An 8,625-nucleotide genomic window follows, 5' to 3' on the forward strand; every position below is an offset into this window, starting at 1 on the left:
CATCAGGCACTGTCGGCTAGCCCAGGTGGATTGTATTTGCCATATTTCCCTTCAGGAAAAGTAATACATGTATTAGTAAGATAGTCTTAGATAAGCCTCTTGGGCTAGGGGGTGAGATCTCCCCAGAGATGTGCCAGAGCAATGATACTAAGAATTTCAAGATCCAACCCTTGCTTCATAGCACATATTGTTAAAAATTATTAGTTTCATTAGACATGCCCAATTTACTATCCTGAGATAAAGTTCATGGATAGCATAACCTAACTAAACACAAATTCCCCCCAAATTACATATACTTCCTAACTGCAAAATAAGGGCAAATAAAAGAGTAATTGATGATAAAATATTGCATTTCAATATCAAGTACTTGGACATGACTAAACAAGAAGACATAATGAAGCAGATTGATGCTGGGACCCACTTATAATGGATAAATATTGGTTTAAGAACAGTAAGGGGGCAACCTGGGTGGCTCAGTCAGTTAAGCAACCAACTCTTCACTTTGGCTCAGGTGATGATCTCAGGGTTGTGAGATCGAGCCCCATATTGAGCTCTACACTGGGCACAGAGCCTGTTTAAGATTCTCTCTCTTCTTCTCCCTTTGTCCCCTACCCCTTCTCTCGCTCCCTCTCTCAAAAAAAAAAAAAAAAAAAAAAAGGAAAAGAAAAGAAAAGAAAAGAAAAAGAAAGAAGAAAGGTAAAAAATTGGAGGGTATCTATATAAACAGTAAAGAAAAATACTGAATAAAATTTGCTATTAGGATAAGTTAAAATAGGCCATGTTTTGGTTTTCTTTTGTTTTTGTATTTGATGAGAGAAATAAGAAAATAACAGTAGTGGACATGGGAATGATACGCCAAGACAAATGACAGACTGTGAAGGTAAAGACAGTGAGGAAAAAGTGTTCTCACAAATAAGATGCCTTTAGATGTCAGTTAATGTCAAAATAATTCTGTGTTCTGACATGGAGTGGGGTAGTAACAAGTATCACAGAAAGTAAATCGTATCTTAAAATACAAATTATTAAGAAATTGGTGGGGCACCTGGGTGCCTAGTGAAGCACCTGACTCTTGATTTCGGCTCAGGTCATGATCTCACAGTCCTGGGGTGGAGTCCCAGGTTTAGCTCCCTGCTGAATGGGAGTCTTCCTGGGATTCTCTCTCTCCTCTCCCTATGCCCCTCCCCCTGCTCATGTGCCTGCTCTCTCTCTCTGTCTGTCTGTCTCTCTCTAAAATAAATAAATAAGTACTTTTTTAAAAAAGAGAAATTGGCTAACAGAAAGTTTCAAATCTGTGCCTTAAGTACAATATATTTTACTTGTGATACAGACCAATGCCAAACCAAATGTGGGCTTTCCAGGTAGCAGCAGCATCACTGTTTCCCAGCCACCAGCAGGTGGGGAAGGGACATCCAGGGCTCTATTATTAAGGAGATAATTCAGAATTGTAGACACTATCTCCTCTTCATGCCATTGACTCACACTTAGCCATATGACCACACGGAGTGGGAATGTGACCATGGGATCAGTTAAACTGCTGGGGCATCTCTTACTCACAGGAAGAAGCAAATTTGACACAAAATCTCACCCTCTGTCAAGACTAATATTCAATTTCCATAGTTTTAAAAGACCTAAGAGAACTAGAAGAAAAGCAGGGGGGAGAAAAAGACAATATTACAAGAAGCTTTAGCGATATGGGATAGATCTCATGGGACCATGTCAGTGCAGGACTGAAAAAAACCAAAATGCCTCTAACAAACAAATAATTTTAATGTATAATTTTCAAATAATAGTGAGTGAATATGAAACATTGTTTCAATCACCTTTAAATTAATGCATTTCATGCATCTCTGCTAATTTAATAGAATTTGGTTCTTCCATGGTTAAAAAAAAAAAAACTCTCAAATTTCTTTCTTGTACATTTGCATTTGGTTTTGTTGCCTTCCAGTAACTATATACTGCATACTGACACCTGTTTTAATTGAAATATGTAGTTGGAAATGCTCTAATAATAAATTTAGTTCTTTTCAAGGAGTGAGTTATATAAGTTTTAATTGTGTTTAAAACTTACCATAATTAGATATATTAAATCTTGCTTTGGATTCAAAATCATTTTTAATTAATTCTTCTTGAATTATTGGCTAACATGTTTCACATCCATTTCAAGTGGATTAATCATCCAATCTAGTATTGCATGTTCATACAGATTTTTAAATTTAAGTATTATATCTTTTTAAAGAGAACACAAATGAGAGCAGTATAGTTCCATTTTTGTGTGCTTGATCTTATCCTTAGCTAACTGCTGCAAAGATAGAAACCGAAAGCTCTTGGCAAGCAAGGATTTTTAAAATAGTATATGATTGTTTCTAAATATACTAATACTCTTTTTACTCTACCGCATAAGAAGGACCTCATTTATCTTTTCACATACATATTAAAAATATGTCACATCATTTCATAATATTTTAACTTTGATATTCAATTTTTATTGGATTAGCTAAAACAATCCTGCAACAGAATCAATTAGTGAGCAAAATCCTTTGAGGATAATTTTAGGATCAATTGTTCATTTCTTATCTTTTCACAGTTTATGAAATTTATCACTCAATGGATTACATTAATTATGTGAATATCGCTGATAGCAATGTTCTTCAGTTTGTAAATTCTTTAATGGAAATTCCTCATGACTAAGTGTGATTGATGAATAGTGAAACAAATGCTCAAACATTTTATTCAGTTTAAAATGAGATTCTAAACCCACCTTACTAACTCACCACACCTGCACCTCTGTCTGTTTCGTAGGCAATGACAGTAGAGAGAGGAAATTTTTCATGCAAACTAATATATAAATTTTATAAAATTTGTCATTTTCTTTATACTTATTGCTAGTGTGTCAGTTCAGGTTCTCCAAAACCAAAGACCAAAGTAAGATTAGACATTCAAAAATGTACTGGGGGAAATGCCTGTGAAGGACAAAGGGGAGGGAATAGAAGAATGCTGTGAGTATCTTCAGAAGGCAGTGGAGGTCTGACACCTGTGAAAGGAGAGGGGGCAGAAGGACTGGGACAAAGAAACTTGAATTAGGCAGGTGTGAGAGTCTCAAGCTAAGGTCACCCATCAGAAGAGCCCAGTGTCCTGCTGGACTGGTCTTGTGCTGGTACCCATACCGCACTTGACCATGGACAGCTGCTGGAAGCACTGCCTCAGTGTGACCACAGTGGTAAATCCCGAGGAGAGATGGACCCAGCCGAGGCTGTCAGTGAACTATGCCCCCTGGAGCAGATCTGAGCCGCACATTTCCCTGGCTGCCACGTTAGTAATTCTGAAAATCACATTTCCTTTATGACTTTTTAATTAGTGATAAACCATACATCTCTAAGCAGCACGACTTTATTTTTATGCAGGGTGCTTTCATTCACTTCTAAAGAAAAGATGCTTATCCACTATTCATTACATAAATGGATTTTTTTTTTAACTTTCACTATCTCATTGATTTTTCTTCAATCAGGTTCACTGTTTAATTCAATAGAAGAAAGTAATTTGATTTAGATTTTTCTCCTTTCTTGAACTAATGACCTGCTGCAGCTGAAAAATTTATTTTTTCTCTAATGTTTTTCAGCTTTTGATGTTTTGCTATCATTTTGCTATTCTTTAAGAAATGAGTGTTTTATCATTTTGGAATAGACTATTTATAAGCATGCAAGGGACAGTATTATAGCTCTCAGACATTATTTGAAACACTGGAAGTATAATTTTGTCAAATACAATGGCGTGTGTCTTTGTAAAATGTACACTTAATCTTAACCATCCCATGGTTTAATTAGAAAAAGAAAAAACTGTCAGCAAAGAAAAAAGTGTCAGCAGAGTAAGTAATTGGTAACTGTGGACTTGTGGACAAAGCTGTAAAACCCAACTTTAAATATTCAACTGAATATTGTCAGCATGTTTCCTTTATTTGACATTTTGAAATGAGGACTAACGAAACACCTACACTCATACACACATGTGTGTATATAATTACCTCATGTATATAAATGTATTTCTTGCCATGAATACAACAGCCACAAATCCACATTGATAGATATGTTTAAATGGTGAATTAAAAACCACCATTGGGGTGCCTGGGTGGCTCACTCTGTTAAGTGTCTGACTCTTTCCGCTCAGATCATAATCTCAGGGTCCTGAGATCGAGCCCCCCCATGGGGCTCTGCGTTGAGTGTGGAGCCTGCTTAAGATTCTCCCTTTGTCTCTTCTTCTGCCCCTTATCCGCCATTCACTCTCAGCTCTCTATGTCAAACAAAAACAAAAGCAAAACCCCAAAACACAAAGACAGCATGGTACTGGCACAAAAACAGACACATAGACCAATGGAACAGAATAGACAACCCAGAAATGGACCCTTGGCTCTTTGGGCAACTAATCTTTGATGAAGCAGGAAAAAATATCCGGTGGAAAAAAGACAGTCTCTTCAATAAATGGTGCTGGGAAAATTGGACAGCTACATGCAAAAGAATGAAACTTGACCACTCTCTCACACCATACACAAAGATAAACTCCAAATAGATGAAAGACCTCGATGTGAGACAGGAATCCATCAAAATCCTAGAGGAGAACATAGGCAGCAACCTCTACGACATTGGCCAAAGCAACCTTTTTCATGACACATCTCCAAAGGCAAGAGAAACAAAAGATACAGTGAACTTGTGGGACTTCATCAAGATAAAAAGCTTCTGCACAGCCAAGGAAACAGTTAAAAACTAATAGGCAGCCCACGGAATGGGAGAATATATTTGCAAATGATGCTACAGATAAAAGACTGGTATACAAGATCTACAAAGAACTTCTCAAACTCAATACGCGAGAAACAAATAAACAAATCATAACATGGGCAGAAGATATGAACAGACACTTTTCCAATGATGACATGCAAATGGCTAACAGACACATGAAAAAAATGTTCAAAATCCTTAGCCATCAGGGAAATTCAAATCAAAACCACACTAAGATACCACCTTATGCCAGTTAGAATGGTAAAAATAGACAAGGCAAGAAACAACAATTGTTGGAGAGGATGTGGAGAAAGGGGATCCCTCCTACATTGTTGGTGGGAATGCAAGTTGGTACAGCCACTCTGGAAAACAGTGTGGAGGTCCCTTAAAAAGTTAAAAATTGAGCTACCCTATGATCTGCCATTGCACTACTGGGTATTTACCCCAAAGATACAGACGTATTGAAGAGAAGGGCCATATGCACCCCAATGTTCATAGCAGCATTGTCCACAATAGCTAAATCGTGGAAGGAGCCGAGGTGCCCTTCAACGGATGACTGGATTAAGAAGTTGTGGTCCATATATACAATGGAATATTACTCAGCTATCAGAAAGAACGAGTTCTCAACATTTGCTGCAACATGGACGGCACTGGAGGAGATAATGCTAAGTGAAATAAGTCAAGCAGAGAAAGACAATTATCATATGATTTCTCTCATCTATGGAACATAAGAACTAGGATGATCGGTAGGGGAAGAAAGGGATAAAGAAGGGGGGGTAATCAGAAGAGGGAATGAAGCATGAGAGACTATGGACTATGAGAAACAAACTGAGGGCCTCAGAGGGGAGGGGGGTGGGGGAATGGGATAGACCGGTGATGGGTAGTAAGGAGGGCACGTATTGCATGGTGCACTGGGTGTTATACACAAGTAATGAATCATCGAACTTTACATCAGAAACCAGGGATGTACTCTGTGGTGACTAACATAATATAATAAAAAAACATTTAAAAAAAACTCAAAAACAAACACCACCATTGGTATGTAATTTTTTTAAAAACTCTTGGTACTTTTCTGAATAGAACAGGGTTAAAGTCTTCCCTAACTTACCAGTTATATGATTAAAGAATTTAGTGCCTTTTAAAATCATGCAAAAGTAAGTTTAGAAAGTCACAAGTACCTTTTTTCCCCCATAAAGATCCTGTAAGGTATTTAAAAGTCAATGGGACAAGAGTAGGTGCTCATTGTGTGAAAAATTATCCCATACACTGCAAACTGTTTACTGTTCATGGCTCCCTCAACCAAATTCAGCAATTCCCCTCAGACTTCTTGATCCTCAAAAGGACCCTTACCTATGTCCAAAATGCCCCAGAAAATGCCTTTGAGGCAAGATTCCTTTGTACTACAGAACTTTTTCTGTGTTAAAGAATATGCCCTGAAGCATGGCCTCAGAATTTCCTCCTCCACTTTACTCTGGACTACTCAACTGCTTTTCTAAAACAATAGTGAATAATTATTTTGAACGTCTCCGTTTGAAGTGTCATCAATTTATTGTCCCATCAGAATACAGAACCTTTTTTTTTTTTTTTTTAATTCTGGTTTGTTCTCTATATTGCCTGGGGGGGCGGGGAAGAGTGAAGGGAATTGCTCAGGTTATACCCAGGACCTGAGAATTTCAAGTTCGGGAAGGACTTTAATAGAGTTGATCCTGGGGCGCCTGGGTGGCTCAGTTGTTAAGCGTCTGCCTTCAGCTCAGGGCCTGATCCCTGGGTCCTGGGATCAAACCCCATGTCGGGCTTCCTGCCCCGCTGGGAACCTGCTTCTTCCTCTCCCACCCCCGGTGCTTGTGTTCCTTTTCTCACTGCCTGTCTCTCTCTCTGTCATGTAAATAAATAAAATCTTTAAAATTTTTTTTTTAAAAATGGAGTTGATCCTGTGAAGAAAAAACAGCAGTTTTTGACTTCTTGTGGTTTATAGCATAAGGGTCTTGCAGCTTCAGCAAGCTTTTCAGGTCTTCCCTGTAGGGCTCTGCGGGCAGCAACGTGCTTGGCCACTGGATTTCTTATGTTTTACAGTCTTGCCTGACCAGGAGTAGATAATTATTTCCTGGTTATAATTTTCAACATTTATTCCTAAGAACAAAAGACAGCCAAGTACAAATAGAATCATGAAAAGAATAGAGTTAAGAAACCAAAGGAAATAAAGATTTTTTTTTTGTTTGCTATTTTACCCAGAAGTTAGATCCCAGTTTATTTCCTCTCACTGAACAGAAAACGCTAATTCTCTCAGCTATAGCTTGATCTCGTTGCAAGGCCTGGATGATCCATTTGGTATGGTACTAGGATCCTCACCCCCACAGCATCCCCAATTTAACACACTGTTGATCAATCCTCTTGGCCATGCTAATCTTCTCTGTATCATTCCAATTTTAGTATATGTGCTGTGGAAGCCAGCATGACCAATCCTCTTGGGGATAATTTACTTCAGATCCCTCCTTCAGGTTGTTTTGCCGTTAAAGTCTCTTCTCGCTCAATGAAATATTAATCTCCCTGTCACTGAAAGAGAATCTTCTGCAGATTATCAGTTTAAATATGATGCTGACAAATATCATTAGGTCTACAGATACAGCAAATCACTAAATTTTCTGTGGAAATGGATGGAAATATAAAATTTCTCTTGAATTTATAGTGGTTAGAGTAAAAGTCTCAAAAGACCCATCTGGATTAGAATCCTGTCTGAGTAACCTGAAGCCTGTTCTGTGTCCTCTTTATGCCTTCAGTTGCCTTCCTGGTAAAATGAGGAAAACAAGTGTCATGTCATGAGCTTGTTTAGATGATCAAATGAGCCGATATTTAAAGCAATAACTTAACCCTTGGTCTATAGTATGAGTTCAATAATATTAATTACAATGAAAATATTATAATAATAACATTTTCCCTTATACTTTGTATAATAGTTAGTATAACTAATAAGTGAACCCAAAACATTTTAGAGGTTTTAAAACATGGAATTTGATTTCTCTCTCTCTTCACAGTCCACGGAGGGTGAACTACAACAATTGGCAGTCATCTGGGGGAGAGACTGATGGCATCTCTTCCAACTTTAAAACGTGGCTTTTAAGTTCTCTCTGATCATCATCATTCTAGCCTCACGAAGAGAGGAAGGAGTGTAGAAGATGTATGATACGATTCTTAGATTCACTGAGCAGAGAGGGAACATATCACTTCCACTCAAGTTCTATTGGTAAGAGTTCATCACATGATTCATCTACCTAACAAACGTAGATGACTGGACAATGATGTCTCAGCTATAGTTTGTACGGACAAAGAGGAGAATAGATTTTGGTGGACATAGAGCTTCCCTGCCATGACTTTCCTGAAGTTACCAATGCAATAATAGTCTTTACTCCATATTCCGAAAGGCTATAAGGCTTCTCTATCACCAGGGAGTGCAAATATGGGAATTGGGTTTTTACTTCAGCCTCTAGAATACTATCTCTTAAATTGAGAGCCAATATGCAACTGTAATCCGACCTTCTGGAGAACTTGTTTAAATTATAGATTCCAGGCCTCCAGCTGACCCACTGAATCAATATCTCCAGGGTATGACCTGAGCATTTAACTTTTATCAAGTAAGACAGGTGATTGCTATATGCATTCAATTTGAGAATTATTGCCATAAAATCTAAGGTGGCACTTAATTTTAAAGCCATAGGCAACTTCTAGTATCAGTTCTTCAAAGACTGCTACAATTTGTTCCTTAACATAATAGGAGTAAAAATTTAAAACAAAAATGAAGGCAAAAACTCATGGTGGTTCTCTCTCCATGATGCATCGTTTTATCTTCTAAATGACATTGCTG

General features: G+C 37.8%; 1 pseudogene; it reads right to left on the reverse strand.

Annotated features, from left to right (window-relative positions):
* Positions 1 to 7,159: 7,159 nt before the first annotated feature.
* Positions 7,160 to 7,220, reverse strand: LOC123782106 (U6 spliceosomal RNA; annotated as a pseudogene).
* Positions 7,221 to 8,625: the final 1,405 nt, after the last annotated feature.

The sequence above is a fragment of the Ursus americanus genome, chromosome 19 (assembly GCF_024610735.1).
Source record: "Ursus americanus isolate L20-20 chromosome 19, mUrsAme1.1.p, whole genome shotgun sequence".
NCBI classification, from domain to species: Eukaryota; Metazoa; Chordata; class Mammalia; order Carnivora; family Ursidae; genus Ursus; species Ursus americanus.